Raw genomic sequence first — 15,489 nt, forward strand, 5'->3', positions numbered from 1 at the left:
ATGCGCCCAGGGGTTTGCAGTGAGCCCGGGATCCAATGGCCACGCATCGTAGGAACAACTCAGCGAGCTAGGATCTTGCCTGGTCCCCCTTCAGCTGTCGGGAAAGGTGCGGCCGTTGCAGCCCACCATGCTCTGCATGTGCCCAGTACGGCTTTGCCTTCCTTAATCAAACCCAGTCTTCTGTACAGGAGAGCAAACGGCCTGGGGAGGCCTGGGCGTTGGGCACTGAAGTGAGGGTGTTTTGCTGTCGCTCCATCAAAATTAGAATTTTTTAAGGGCCTTTTCCCAACCTTGCCACAACTCAGAACCAATCAAAGAATAATACACAACAACACACGATGCACCTTGGGCACAACCACAGCTGATAGCTCCAGCCCCTAAAGTGTATGGAACCAGGGCTAGGATGGAGGTTGCTCCAGTTGCACCAGCAGCCCCTGCTCCAATCACCCTGCCTGGCCAGACGCAGTAACACGCCTCAGTGGTGTTACCCATGAGGAGGGAGGGGAGGAAATCCCCAGCAATCCAGGAGGCAGGACAGGTGACTGGTGACTGGAGCAGGGTAACCATGGGCCAAAGCAAGTCCGGGCGGCCTTTCTAAGCTGGTGTCAGAGGTTGGGGCTGGCCATCGCCTCTGAGTAGAGCTGGCTTGTCATTGACTGGCATTCGAATTTTTGGACCTGTTTAATACATTTTCAATGCTGGTGGTCCTGAGCGTGAGTGCTAGATGGGGCAGGGAGGAGTGGGGGCATGGGGAAGTGCTGGGAGGAGAGGAGTGGAGATATGGGAAAGAGTGGGGGGTGGGGAGATGCTGGGGGCAGAGTAGGGGGAGGGAAGGTGCTAGAAGGGGCGAAGAGAAGGGGTGGGAAGTGCTGGTGGGAGGAGGGGGAGGTGTTGGCGGGGTGGGAGGTGCTGGGGGTAGGAGTGGGGAGGTGTGGAAGGGGCAGGGAGGAATGCGGGGTGGGGAGGTGCTGGAAGGGGTGAGAAGGGGGTGGGGAGATGCTGGGAGGGGCGAGGAGGAATGGGGGTGGGGAGGTGCTGGGTGGGGTGAGAGGTGCTGGGAGGGGTGGGAAGAGTGGGGGGTGGGAGGTGCTGGGGGGAGGACCAGGGAGTGGGAGGTGCTGGGAGGGGTGGGAGGTGCTGGGGGAGGAGCAGGGAAGGTGCTGGGTGGGGTAGGAGGAGTGGTGGGTGGAAGGTGCTGGGGGGAGGAGCAGGGGGAGGTGATGGGTGGGGTGGGAAGAGTGGGGGGTGGGAGGTGCTGGGGGGAGGACCAGGGAGTGGGAGGTGCTGGGTGGGGTGGGAGGTGCTGGGGGAGGAGCAGGGGGAGGTGCTGGGTGGGGTGGGAAGATTGGGGGGTGAGAGGTGCTGGGGGAGAACGGGGGGTGGAAGGTGCTGGGAGGATTGGGAGGAGCGAGGGGAGGTGCTGGGAGGGGGGAGGTGCTGGGGATGAGTGGGAGAAGCGGAGGTGCTGGGTGGGGCAGGAGAAGTGGGGGGGGAGGAGCAGGGGGAGGTGCTGGGGGAGGAGCAGGGCTGGGGCAGGAGGAGTGGTGGGGGGGAAGTGCTGGGGGAGGAGCAGGGGGAGGTGCTGGGTGGGGTGGGAAGATTGGGGGGTGGGAGGTGCTGAGGGGAGAACCCGGGGGGTGGAAGGTGCTGGGAGGGCTGGGAGGAGCGAGGGGAGGTGCTGGGAGGGGTGGGAGGTGCTGGGGGAGGAGCAGGGGGAGGTGCTGGGTGGGGCAGGAGGAGCGGTGAGGGGGAGGTGCTGGGGGAGGACCGGAGAGGAGGGTGGGAACATAAGAACATAAGAACATAAGAAAGGCCGTACCGGGTCAGACCAAAGGTCCATCTAGCCCAGTATCTGTCTACCGACAGTGGCCAATGCCAGGTGCCCCTGAGGGAGTGAACCTAACAGGCAATGATCAAGTGATCTCTCTCCTGCCATCCATCTCCATCCTCTGACGAACAGAGGCTAGGGACACCATTCTTACCCATCCTGGCTAATAGCCATTTATGGACTTAGCCACCATGAATTTATCCAGTCCCCTTTTAAACATTGTTATAGTCCTAGCCTTCACAACCTCCTCAGGTAAGGAGTTCCACAAGTTGACTGTGCGCTGCGTGAAGAAGAACTTCCTTTTATTTGTTTTAAACCTGCTGCCTATTAATTTCATTTGGTGACCCCTAGTTCTTCTATTATGGGAATAAGTAAATAACTTTTCCTTATCCACTTTCTCAACATCACTCATGATTTTATATACCTCTATCATGTCCCCCCTTAGTCTTCTCTTTTCCAAACTGAAGAGTCCTAGCCTCTTTAATCTTTCCTCATATGGGACCTTCTCTAAATCCCTAATCATTTTAGTTGCTCTTTTCTGAACCTTTTCTAGTGCTAGAATATCTTTTTTGAGGTGAGGAGACCACATCTGTACACAGTATTCGAGATGTGGGCGTACCATGGATTTATATAAGGGCAATAATATATTCTCAGTCTTATTCTCTATTCCCTTTTCAATGATTCCTAACATCCTGTTTGCTTTTTTGACCACCTCTGCACACTGCGTGGACATCTTCAGAGAACTATCCACGATAACTCCAAGATCTTTTTCCTGACTCGTTGTAGCTAAATTAGCCCCCATCATGTTGTATGTATAGTTGGGGTTATTTTTTCCAATGTGCATTACTTTACATTTATCCACATTAAATTTCATTTGCCATTTTGTTGCCCAATCACTTAGTTTTGTGAGATCTTTTTGAAGTTCGTCACAATCTGCTTTGGTCTTAACTATCTTGAGTAGTTTAGTATCATCTGCAAACTTTGCCACCTCACTGTTTACCCCTTTCTCCAGATCATTTATGAATAAATTGAATAGGATTGGTCCTAGGACTGACCCTTGGGGAACACCACTAGTTACCCCTCTCCATTCTGAGAATTTACCATTAATTCCTACCCTTTGTTCCCTGTCCTTTAACCAGTTCTCAATCCATGAAAGGACCTTTCCTTTTATCCCATGACAGCTTAATTTACGTAAAAGCCTTTGGTGAGGGACCTTGTCAAAGGCTTTCTGGAAATCTAAGTACACTATGTCCACCGGATCCCCCTTGTCCACATGTTTGTTGACCCCTTCAAAGAACTCTAATAGATTAGTAAGACACGATTTCCCTTTACAGAAACCATGTTGACTATTGCTCAAGAGTTTATGTTTTTCTATGTGTCTGACAATTTTATTCTTTACTATTGTTTCAACTAATTTGCCCGGTACCGACGTTAGACTTACCAGTCTGTAATTGCCGGGATCACCCCTAGAGCCCTTTTTAAATATTGGCGTTACATTAGCTAACTTCCAGTCATTGGGTACCGAAGCCGATTTAAAGGACAGGTTACAAACCTTAGTTAATAGTTCCGCAACTTCACATTTGAGTTCTTTCAGAACTCTTGGGTGAATGCCATCTGGTCCCGGTGACTTGTTAATGTTGAGTTTATCAATTAATTCCAAAACCTCCTCTAGTGAGACTTCAATCTGTGACAGTTCCTCAGATTTGTCACCTACAAAAGCCAGCTCAGGTTTGGGAATCTCCCTAACATCCTCAGCCGTGAAGACTGAAGCAAAGAATCCATTTAGTTTCTCCGCAATGACTTTATCATCTTTAAGCGCTCCTTTTGTATTTTCATCGTCAAGGGGCCCCACTGGTTGTTTAGCAGGCTTCCTGCTTCTGATGTACTTAAAAAACATTTTGTTATTACCTTTGGAGTTTTTGGCTAGCCGTTCTTCAAACTCCTCTTTGGCTTTTCTTATTACACTCTTGCACTTAAGTTGGCAGTGTTTGTGCTCCTTTCTATTTGCCTCACTAGGATTTGACTTCCACTTTTTAAAGGAAGTCTTTTTATCTCTCACTGCTTCTTTTACATGGTTGTTAAGCCACGGTGGCTCTTTTTTAGTTCTTTTACTGTTTTTCTTAATTTGGGGTATACATTGAAGTTGGGCCTCTATTATGGTGTCTTTAAAAAGGGCCCACGCAACTTGCAGGGATTTCACTTTAGTCACTGTACCTTTTAACTTTTGTCTAACTAACCCCCTCATTTTTGTATAGTTCCCCCTTTTGAAATTAAAGGCCACAGTGTTGGGCAGTTGAGATGTTCTTCCCACCACAGGGATGTTGAATGCTATTGTATTATGGTCACTATTTCCAAGTGGTCCTGCTATAGTTACCTCTTGGACCAGCTCCTGCGCTCCACTCAGGATTAAATCTAGAGTCGCCTCTCCCCTTGTGGGTTCCCGTACCAGCTGCTTCATGAAGCAGTCATTTAAAGTATCGAGAAATTTTATCTCTGCATTTCGTCCTGAAGTGAAATGTTCCCAGTCAATATGGGGATAATTGAAATCCCCCACTATTATTGGGTTCTTAATTTTGATAGCCTCTCTAATTTCCCTTAGCATTTCATCATCACTATTACTGTCCTGGTCAGGTGGTCGATAATAGATCCCTACTGTTATATTTTTACTAGAGCATGAAATTTCTATCCATAGAGACTCTATGGAACCTGTGGATTCGCTTAAGATTTTTACTTCATTTGAATCTGCACTTTCTTTAACATATAGTGCCACTCCTCCCCCTGCACGGCCTGTTCTGTCCTTCCGATATATTTTGTACTCCGGAATGATTGTGTCCCATTGATTGCTCTCAGTCCACCAGGTTTCTGTGATTCTGTGATGGGAAGAAAGAAGCTTTACTGACCTGGCTGTTGCCACCCCCAGCTTCCCAGCTTCCCAGCGGACGCGCCATGTCAACATCAGGCCTTGATTGCCCTGGGCCTGAGAGATCTTCTAACCCAGGGTTGGGCACACTACGGCCCGCGGGCCACATCCGGCCTGCGGGACCCTCCTGCCTGGCCCCTGAGCTCCTGGCCCGGGAGGCTCGCCGCCGACCCCTCCCCCACTGTCCCCCCTCTGCCGCAGCCTCAGCTCGCCCTGCCGCTGGCGCAAGGCTCTGGGCGATGGGGCTGCGAGCTCCTGGGGCAGCGCAGCTGCAGAGCCCAGCCTGACCTGCTCTCTGTGCTGCGCGGTGGCATGGCTGGCTCCAGCCGGGCGGTGCGGCTGCCTGACCTGCTCTCTGTGCTGCGCGGTGGCGTGGCCGGCTCCAGCCGGGCGGTGCGGCTGCCTGACCTGGTGCTCTGTGCTGCATGGTGGCGTGGCTGGCTGCAGCTGGGCGGGGCGGCTGCCTGTCCTGGTGCTCTGTGCTGCGCGGTGGCGGGGCTGGCTCCAGCTGGGTGGGGCGGCTGCCTGTCCTGGTGCTCTGGGTGGCGCGGCTGTAGCGCCACCAGCCACCAGTGCTCCAGGCTGCGTGGTAAAGGGGCAGGGAGCAGGGGGGGAGTTGGATAGAGGGCAGGGGAGTTTGGGGTGGTGGTCAGGGGGTGGGGGTGTGGATAGGGGTCGGGGTGGTCAGAGGGCGGGGAATGGGGGGGTTGAATGGGGACAGGGGTCCCGGGGGGGGGCAGTCAGGAAGGAAGGGGGGTTGGATGGGGCAGCAGGGGGCAATCAGGGGCAGGAGTTCTGGGGGCCATCAGGGAACAAGGGGGGGTGGATGGGGGTGGGGTCCGGGCCACGCCTCCCTCCCCTGGCCCTAACCGGCCCTCCCTACAATTTCCAAAACCTGATGCGGCCCTCAGGCCAAAAAGTTTGCCTGCCCCTGTTCTAAGCACATCAGGCCAGAGAGGGAACCGATGCCCTGCCCACCTCCAGCAGCTCCAGCGGAGCCCTGTGCAGCCCCTGGCCTGAGAGTCCGGGTCCCTGCTGTCCCCCCACTCTCATGGCTCACTTCTCTCCCGCACCGTATTTCTCCTTTCGCCTCTGAGGGGAGTCTGGCTTCCTCCCCAGGACGGCTCCCCCTTGTACCAGCGCTGTGAGCAGAGAGGCAGCCATGGCAACGCTGCAGCCAGCCGGGCAGTGAGTACAGCTTGCAGGGCTCGCGGTGGCTGGTCAGGGCAGGTGCTGGTTCAGCGCAGCTGCCAGCGGGAGCCAGCACCAGGGGCACAAGCTGCTTTCCCGCCGGGCTTCCTCCCTCTGAACACGCTCGTCTTGTTTCGTCTGAGAGGAAATAGGATCGGACACTGACAAGGCAACAACAAAGGCCCAGCAAACAGAGGGTGCCCCTAACTGCTTAATGCTGGGTCAGCAAACAGGAGCTTTATCACCATCTCCTCCTGTGCTGGGCTGGACACCCGCCTTATCCACATAGCACAGGCAAGAGGAAGGGAGGAGGAGGGGAGGGGGCTGCAGGCCCTGGGGGATGAGAGGGCAGCATTGCACCGTCTATTCCACGGACCCCCGTGCACAGCCCACTCCTGTTCCTAGCGACCAGGCTGCTGCTCAGCACAGAGACCATGTCAGACAGAAAGGTACCAATTAGGGTCCCCAGTTTGGGTTGAACGTATTCCTGGAGGTTTCATCCCATGACATTAAATATTAATCTTTAATTCCTGGAGACTCCAGGCAACCCTAGTACCAGTGAATGTCCTTTCAGTTATCTGAGCTCCCCTGCATTCACAAGGAGCGTGGCCTATTGGTTAAAGCAGTGATCAAGCCCTGGCTTTGCTGTGTCACTAGCCCACTCCGCTGTGGGTGACACTCTCCATGGGCACCCGTGCTCACTGGCGGATGAGGTGGTGTTAGTTCTCCAGTGTTTGTAAGCCGCTCTGAGATCCTGGAATGGAAGTCGCTCTAGAGTTATGATTCTATATGATTATTTTCAAACCTACTGGGCTCGTTTCCAGAGGAGCCCTGGACTGGCTCTGAATCATGCTCCTGGTTCCCCATAGAAATATGTTGTGTATCCAATGGAAAACTGCAAACGCAGAGAGATTCTGGGAGCCCCAGTGACATCTAGTGGCTAGTTATGCTAATCACATGTGTATGAGGCCATGTCTACAGGGCAGCCTATGTTGGCAAAACTTATGTGAATATTCCACCCCTCTGAGCAACATAAGTTACACCAGCACATGTGCACAGTGCTATGTGGGCAGGAGAGCTTCTCCCACCAACATAGCTTATGCTGCTCATGGAGGTGGTTGTATTATGCCAATGGAAGAGCTCTCTCCCATCACCAGACGCGCTACAGTGCCTCAGCTGTACTGGTACAGATGTGCCGCTGCAGCACTGTACGTATAGACATGGCCTTAGAAGGACCCCTCTCTTAGGCAGAACCGATGAAGCAGTAGCAGAAATGACCTGCAAGTATTTGTTTGCATTTGAAAGCATATTTTGATTAGACAGTGGTTGTGTTAGAAATAGTCTGCAGTATTTTTAATACTAGCTCCCCCCCCCCCGCGAATTTTTTTATGGAGTTGTGAAGTTTTTACACTTGGCAGATTTTGATTTAAAAAAAAAAATTAATTTTAAATATATTTTTTGCCTGGAATGTCCAAGTTTGGTCACCAGAGGGAGCTTGCAATACATGAGCAATTTTTAAAATAAACAATTTTTCCTTCCAAACAAAGCAGAAATATAGCCATCATTTTCACAAATCATTTAAGAATTAATAGTTATACCTAATTGTTGAGGTTTCACGGAAATATTTTGTTAAATTCATATTGTAGAAGACTGGAGCCTGGTCTACCCTTAAAAATTAGATCCACTTCGCTACATTGCTCAGGGCTGTGAAAAATTCCATACCCTGAGCACCACTGGAGACACAGCTAGGTTGATGGAATAATTCTTTCAGTGTAGACATAACCCAGCGTTTCCCTCTGTAAACACCTTTCCATGCATTCCCACGATGTGTCCCTAGGAGCGAGCTACAGAGCAGGCTTTTAATTGCTTTATGGAAATAACTCCTTTGAACATCATTACTGCAAGGGGGTTAAACACACCAAGTCCTGCATAGTGGGTTGAACTTGAGGGTACAAAAGATTCAAAACATTGTGGTTTGTGATAAATCCAGAAAGCCGAGGTTGAAAATAAAAAACCCAAACCCAACATTTTATTTGATGTTTTAAAATAAACTAGATTAAAAAAGCGGCAAAGAGTGCTGTGGCACCTTACAGACTAACAAATGTATTGGAGCATGAGCTTTCGTGGGTGAATACCCACTTCGTCGGATGCATGCTACCCCTCTGATAGATTAAAAATAAAAGTCAGAATCTGACCCTAACATTGTTCCACACCTAACACTAGCACTAGCCCTAACCCTACCCCCAGTCCTCACATTCCTGTGCATTCTAGGAAACACATGGTTATGTTTTGTACCTGGAAGAAACAAGCAGAACTCTAGTACTTCCTTCTATATTGTGATTAGTGCCCTGTCAGACCCTAACATCCATGACTGCAATGAGGCTAATGTCATGGACTTAACATATGCAGTGTGTCAGTCCCATCAAGCAAAAACATCTCATCTCATCTCATCTCACCTGTTCTGTTCTGCCCCCCGGTCTTCCTCTCAACCTCCCCTCCTACCCCACCACCACCACCGCACTGGGCTCTGGCAGCTGAACCCCCAGCTTAGCAAGTGCAGTTCAGCTGAGGGTGACCTACGCAATCAGGACAGGCCAAGCACAGTTCTGCTGCCCTTCACTTGTACAATCAGGATAACAACATTTCATTCCCCTGCAGTCTATTAAAGTGATCTGTCACAACAGCCAGAATTGATCACTTAGGCAACACAGTTCTGTCAGCTGGATACCTAGACAGAGGGGGTATGTTTGTGTAAACACAGGCTGGTCCTGAAGCCTTTCCCCTCAGCTCATCATTAGCTGTCATGGTAGAGCTCATTCAGACCTGGCTTACGCCGATAACTGGACAGATGAAAAACATCACCAGCATGACCAGACTCTTCTGCTTCCCTCCATATTGCATGAGTGCCCTTCGAGCGTTCACATCCCCACATATCCCAGTGGGAGGAAGCTGATGTCCTTAACATGTCCTGGGAAAACGTGCCTCTTAGAGTGAGAGACTCAAGGAGATCAGTCTATTTAGCTTAACTAAGAGAAGGTGAAGGGGTCTAGAAGTACCTACATGAGGAACAAATATTTAATAATGGGCTCTTCAGTCTAGCAGAGAAAGGTTTAACGTGACCCAGTGGCTGGAAGCTGAAGCTAGACAAACTGAGATTAGAAATAATGTGTACAGTTTTGGCAGTGAGCGTGTCGGGAGTTGGCTGTGTGCTCTGGGCTGGCAGTACTGCCTAATGGTGATACTCAGGGTGCAATGCCTAACTGTGAGAGTCTAAGGGTCACTTTACATAAGAACATAAGAACGGCCAGACTGGGTCAGACCAAAGGTCCATCTAGCCCAGTATCCTGTCTGCTGATAGTGCCAATGCCAGGTGTCCCAGAGGGAATGAACAGAACAATTAATCTTCAAGTGATCCATCCCCTGTCGACCATTCCCAGCTTCTAGCAATTTCAGTTCAGGGTAGTGTCGCCCACTGGCAAGAGCCCAAAGGCCGCTTTGCCTAGCAGCAATAGTTTGGGGTAGTGTCCCCTGCTGACGAGAGTGGGGAGATAGAAGAACCTAGCTGGGCCCAACCTATTCCACTGGGTTCCAATCCAGAGCCTTTCAAAACAGAGGCCTTTGCACAGGGCTCAGGGTGCGAGACCACTAAGTCAGTGGTCCTCAAACTTTTGAGGGTCACCCCCCCTTGCCCCTGTCCTCACCCTCCTGCCCCCCTGTAAAGGAGGCCAGGAGTGGGCTGTGGATACGCGGGGCATGGACGGGGGTAAGGGCGCTGAGGCTGGGGCTAGAGCTGGGGGTGGGTCAGGGGTTGGGACCAGGGGCCAAGGCTGGAGGTGGGGGCAGGAGTGGGGAGCCGCACTGAGGGGAGCCAGGGATGCAGCTGGTGATGGGACCAGAGCAGAGCTGGGAGTGGGGAAAGGCTCCACCGCGCACCCCTGGACATTACTCTTCTCCCCCATCTCTCCTTGTTGACAAGCGCTGACTCCTCTGTCGGCTGCTGTTCCCTCCACTCCCGCTCAGTGAAGGACCATCCCCCTCGCCACCACCAGAATGAGCAGGGCCTTCTGCTTGGCCAAGCTCTAAGGGCACATCGATGTGTCTAGCCAGGGGTGTGATTTCCATGAGATAGACCCATAGTAGCTAGCGCACTGAAAATAGTAGCGTAGCCACAGCAGTGTACTTGCTAGCGGCACCAAGTACAGACCCATCTGAAACCCGGGGTTCATACTCAGGCAGCTAGTCCCTCCTGCCACTCGCGCCACAGTGGCTACTCTCTATTGCAGCACGCTGGCTCAATCAGAGGCAGTGTGGCGATGTCTCCTTGGGCTTGAAATCACACGTCTGGCAGCCCTTCATTTCCTGTCTCTTCGAACAGAGCCAGCCATGGAGCTACAGAGAAGCACCATCCCTGCTCTCCGATCTCCACTTATCCCGTGGATACAATGGCACTTGCCTTTCCAGATGCTCCAGGTATCTGGCACGGGATCGAATCCTGGAGGACAAGGGCCCTCGCTCCTCTGGGGAGACAATTGAGCATGAATCTCTCCCCATCTCCCTGGGCTGCTCAGCCACACCTTGCTGATGGTACCACACCAGGGAAGAATCTATTATTGATGGCCTGAGAATCCATAAAATTTAAGGAAACAAAAATGAATGCAAGATAAATAGGCGGGAAGCGGATTTAGTGCTGGAGGAGATGACAGTTTGGAAGGGAGGGAAGGCACTTCATGCATATTTCATAGGCTGGTGCTCAGCAGAGGGGCTTTTTGACACAGCAAAAACAACAGATGGCAACAAGTTATGGCAAAGACTCACAGCACCTGAGAGGGAAATTTATGAGGTGAAAATTTCGCCTTCTGCATTTTAGTAAAAATGTCAAGCAGGCCTTACAGGAGATTTCCCTGCAAACGGCTCTGGTGCGGCGTATGCTAATGGACTCCCTATCTGAGCCAGCAATGGGTGCCTCAGCAATGGGCTGCGGGTGGTGAGGGCTTCACACTGGGGGACGGCCTGAGGGCGAGCGCTCTGCTGCCTGTGGCCTTTCCACTGGGATTCTCAGCCTGCATATTTCTGCCGGACCACATAGAGCAAGGTCTTGGTGCAGGCTGTGCATACGGGCTTGTGCATGGCCCTCAGAGCCAGAAAGCACACAGCCAGCCGGGCATCTGCCCTGATCCAGGCAGAGAGAGCTGGAGGAGGAGGACGGGTGGGGGATTGAAGGAGAGGGCACGTGTGCAACTGGACAGGCAGAAGCTGCTGTGTTGGGACTTGGGGCAGCTTTTCCCACTTGCCCCCGAGGCCTGGGCCAGAGGGCTGCTCTGCAGACCAATAACAAACCATAACGGCAAACAATAGCCCCCACCCTCCCCCATCCTCTGTGAGTTATGAAGCCTCCCAGACAGCCCCAGTTGGCATCATGCCCCGGCACCATGAGTGCTCAGGGCAAAGCACAGAAGCACCAAGGGACCCTCAGAGGGCACATCCCCATGTGGCTGCAGGGGCAGCTGGAAGGCAAGCGGGGGTCTGCTGTCTCCATGCACAGCAACCTGGGGGGCCAGCCAGCGCCTGGGGGCACGCCATGGTTCTGCATTCAGTGGCCATCATGGTGCCCTGTGTCCCATGTGAGGAGGCCAAGTAGCCAGGGGCGGCTCTAGAAAATAGGCTGCCCCAAGCAGCCGTGCGCAGCGCCGCCCCTTCCCCGGTCCCGCGGCCGGTCCCCTCTTCGCGCGGCTCCGGCTGAGCTCCCGCAGGCATGCCTGCGGGAGCTCAACTGGAGCCGCGGGAAGAGGGGACCCGCCGCAGTCATGCCTGCGGCAGGTCCGCTCGTCCCGGGCTCCGGTGGACCTCCCGCAGGCATGCCTGCGGCAGGTCCACCGGAGCCAAATGCCGCCCCCCAGGGAAAGGGCCGCCCCACGCGCCTGCTTGGCGCGCTGGGGTCTAGAGCCGGCCCTGCAAGTAGCCAGCTCCTGGAATGCTCTCCCAGTCCGTGCATTCTGCACCATGCACCGGAGAGCAGCAGGCCAAGGCAGGTGGGCGAGTTGCTGAAGCCAGTCTTTAGCCAGAGGCGGCGGTCTCAGCGCATTGCCAACAGGCCCTGGGGTGGAGGAGCGCTCTACCCAGCTGGAGGTCGTACTGCCAGGGGGCCTCTCTCATTCACTCCTAGAAGCACTGGGGTGTCTCACGCAGGGCATGTGTCTCTTCCCTTGCTGTTAAAGCAGCTGGAGGCAGGACAGTCTAACAAACTCCCTGCTTCCATCAGATTTAGACACTCCGAGACCAGCTGCCCAGCCCCGGTCCTGCACGCTAAGCCCATGGCCCCTCTTCCAAGAGCCTTTCAGCATCCCATGCTCACCACATTAACCTCCTCTCCAGCAGCGCTGGGAGGCCTAGGCCAGGCCAGAGAGCAGGAATGACCATTGTAGCAGGAGTGGGAGGGTCTCTATGGATACGCGCCGCAGTCCCTCACCCCACTGCTCCTCCCCTCTCCTCGCCGGAGTAGTCTCGTGCCCCCCAGGGAGGGCCTTCCCCCCAGGTTGGGAAGTACCGTACTAGCCCTTGAATATGCTGGCACACGATCTGTTGCCCTGGGACTCTGTGAAGTCCAGCTGGCTGCATGCTTTCCCTGAGAATCAATCGCCCGCACTCTGTCTGGCCTGCATAGCCAGGCATTCCCCAGGGAAGAGCGCTGGATCAGAACGCTAGCAGCAATCTGCTCCCCCCCGCACCCTCCCCCGGTCAGTGCACTCATTCAGTACATGACACGAGAAGCGCAGTCTTGCCAGATTTCCTGTCCAAAGATTTGTGGTATCGGGAGAGACATATCTATGGATACAGTTACAGCCAGTGCTGCTGATGTGACTAACTGGATAGAAGCACTTAACCCCTCCAAATTCCTAGCAGACAGCTTTCCCTGGACACTAGGGGTGGCTCAGCACATCTCTTCTGTGTGCTGATTCCAGGCTGCCCTGACAAAAAGACGCTTATGCAGCCTGTGAAAACTGGCAATCCGGTGCTAATGCCGTGGTGAAAATGGAGATGCTAGAGATGGCGACAAAATACACCGGAGGGAGAAATGTGTTAGGTATAAACAAATGGAAAACAGCCCAAGGGCATGGGAAGCTGAGTGAACCCTGGTTCACATACAACGACGGCATTTAAAATCAACCCACACTCCGCCTGCTGAATCTGCTAGTGACAAACCCTGAACATGCTCCGCTTGCTGCTAGAGAGAATCAGGGAACAGAGTCTCCCTCAGGCCCTATCAGTACGGAAAGGGGCTGCCGCCATGGGCTAGCCAGAGTCCACAACCTCCTGGGTTTCCACTGAATGACACTTGGAAGGGACACAGGAAAGTTTGTTGCCCAAATGTTGCTGCTAGAGCCGATGTCGTGGTTGCCAGTCATCTGCATTTGCAACGTGATTGGGGTTTCGAGTCCACAGCTTGCCCAAGTGCAGAGGAGCGGGTTAGAACCTGTGAAGCTGAGCGGGAGATGGGCAAAGGCAGAGCCGGCTCCAGGCACCAGATGAGAAAGCACGTGCCTGGGGCGGCACATTGTAAGGGGCGGCATTCCGGCCAATCTTGGGGCGGCCAGCCCACCCTGCAGGGACACGGACCCTGGCCGGGCGAAGGGGGGACAGGAACTAGTGATCCCTGCCGCTCATCATGCCGCCGGGCTCCCGGGACGCGCCACTCCCCGCTGCCTGCACCGGCCTCGGCCTCCCGCGCTGCTCTGAGCCCGGCCTGGCCGAGCCGCCTTTAAACGAGCGGCTGAGCCATCACCTCCTGCAGCCCCTGGGCACCAGAAGGAGGGAGGGTTCTGCGGCGGCCCGGCGGGCAGCGGTGGCAGGGACGCTTCTGCAGCGGCCTGGCAGGCACCGGAGGGAGGGAGGGAGGGTTCTGCGGCAGCCCGGCGGGCACCGGAGGGAGGGAGGGTTCTGCGGCAGCCCAGCGGGCACCGGAGGGGCGGGCCCCACTGATCCTTGCACCATTTGCACTGTGCCAAGCCCCACTGCAATGCCGGCCCCGCGCGGAGGTCGCAGACCCCAGCCAGCGCTGCCTGTGTCGGCCCCCTCGGAGCCGCCTGGCCAGGAGAGGCACCCCAAGGCCGGAAGGGGGAGCCCCTCTCGTCCGGCTGTGAGCGGGCTGCAGCGCCTGGCTGCCCACGGGCGGAGGGAGCAGGCGGGTGCTGCCCTTCACCCCCTGTGAGCCGCCTTGACCGTCCTCCACGAGCTCCCTGCGGCTGCCAGTTTTTGTTTTTGTTTTGCTTTGGCAGTCCAGCCGCCTTTTTTTTTTTTTTGCCTGGGGCAAAGGTGCTGAGCATGGAGAGTTGTATGTGCTCTTCCTATCCAGGCACAAGGAGCTGGTGTTAGCAGGCACGTTATTTTGATTGAAACGTCACATAACCCCTCAGCATGAACGAGCTGCGAGCTGCAACCAGCCGCAGTGCTGCCCTTCCCCCCAGCAGGCAGGGTGCCCCTTGGTGTGCCACTAGGAAGGGCGAGTGTGGCCAATGAGCCCCCAATGCCAGGAGCCTGAGGCCCCAGGGCTTGCATAGATGCTAATGGGTCGGAATGGCTGTTTGAGGACTGTTACTAAAAATAATCACCTGACCGTCCATCAGAAAAGTAGCTTCTCTTTGTGGAACATTCCAGTTCCCTGCCCTGATGATCTCCAGAAATACCCAGAGGAGACCCCAGTGTCATCTGCTTTGGCAGACGCAGGCAGATCAACGCTGCTGGAACACCACCCAGCAGATCCCACCCTGGAGCAAGGGGCTGATGATAGTACTGAGTACAGAACGACAACCAGACCCGCAGGAGAATCCATGCCAGGTAAGCTCCTTTGCTGTAAGCTGGGGGAGGAGTGGCCAAGACAGAGATCTGGGGGAACCTGCAAGAAGAGCCGACATATCAGCAGCGCTGCCCAGAGGATTCAGGGGGCCTGGGGCAAAGCAATTTTGGGGGTCCCTTCCATCAAAAAAAGTTGCAACACTATAGAATGCTATATTCTTGTGGGGGCCCTTGTGGGGCCCAGGGCCTGGGGCAAATTGCCCCACTTGCCCCCCCACCCCACCCCCTTTGGGCAGCCCTGCATATCAGAGAGCTGCTGGCAAGGGTTTGGTTTTGAGAAATGCATTTCTTCAGTTTCATATTTGTATCGTGGGAGTGTCAAGAGGTGTTCCCCGAGTTCAGGGCACCAGAGCGCTGCACACAGTGAGACAGACTCTGCATGAAGAGTTCTAGACGAGACATACAAAGGATGGAAGAAAGGAAGGATTATTATCCCATCGCACTGGTGGGCAACTGAGCCACACAGAAATGAGATGACTTGTCTGAGGTCACACAAGCAGTCCTGGGCCAGTGCCGTAACCGCTAACCCATCATTCCTCTCACTGGACATTGCTGTTGATTTTTTCATTTGCAGATATCAGAGAAGCTGAAGTCTGTCCATAATCTGCCAATCACAGACTCCCATCGATAATGCGAACACCTACCAGCCAGCTATTAATGTTCTCAGGTGGAAATCTCCCTGGAGACTGTGACTATCTCT

The sequence above is a fragment of the Mauremys mutica genome, chromosome 16 (assembly GCF_020497125.1).
Source record: "Mauremys mutica isolate MM-2020 ecotype Southern chromosome 16, ASM2049712v1, whole genome shotgun sequence".
In the NCBI taxonomy this organism is placed as follows: domain Eukaryota; kingdom Metazoa; phylum Chordata; order Testudines; family Geoemydidae; genus Mauremys; species Mauremys mutica.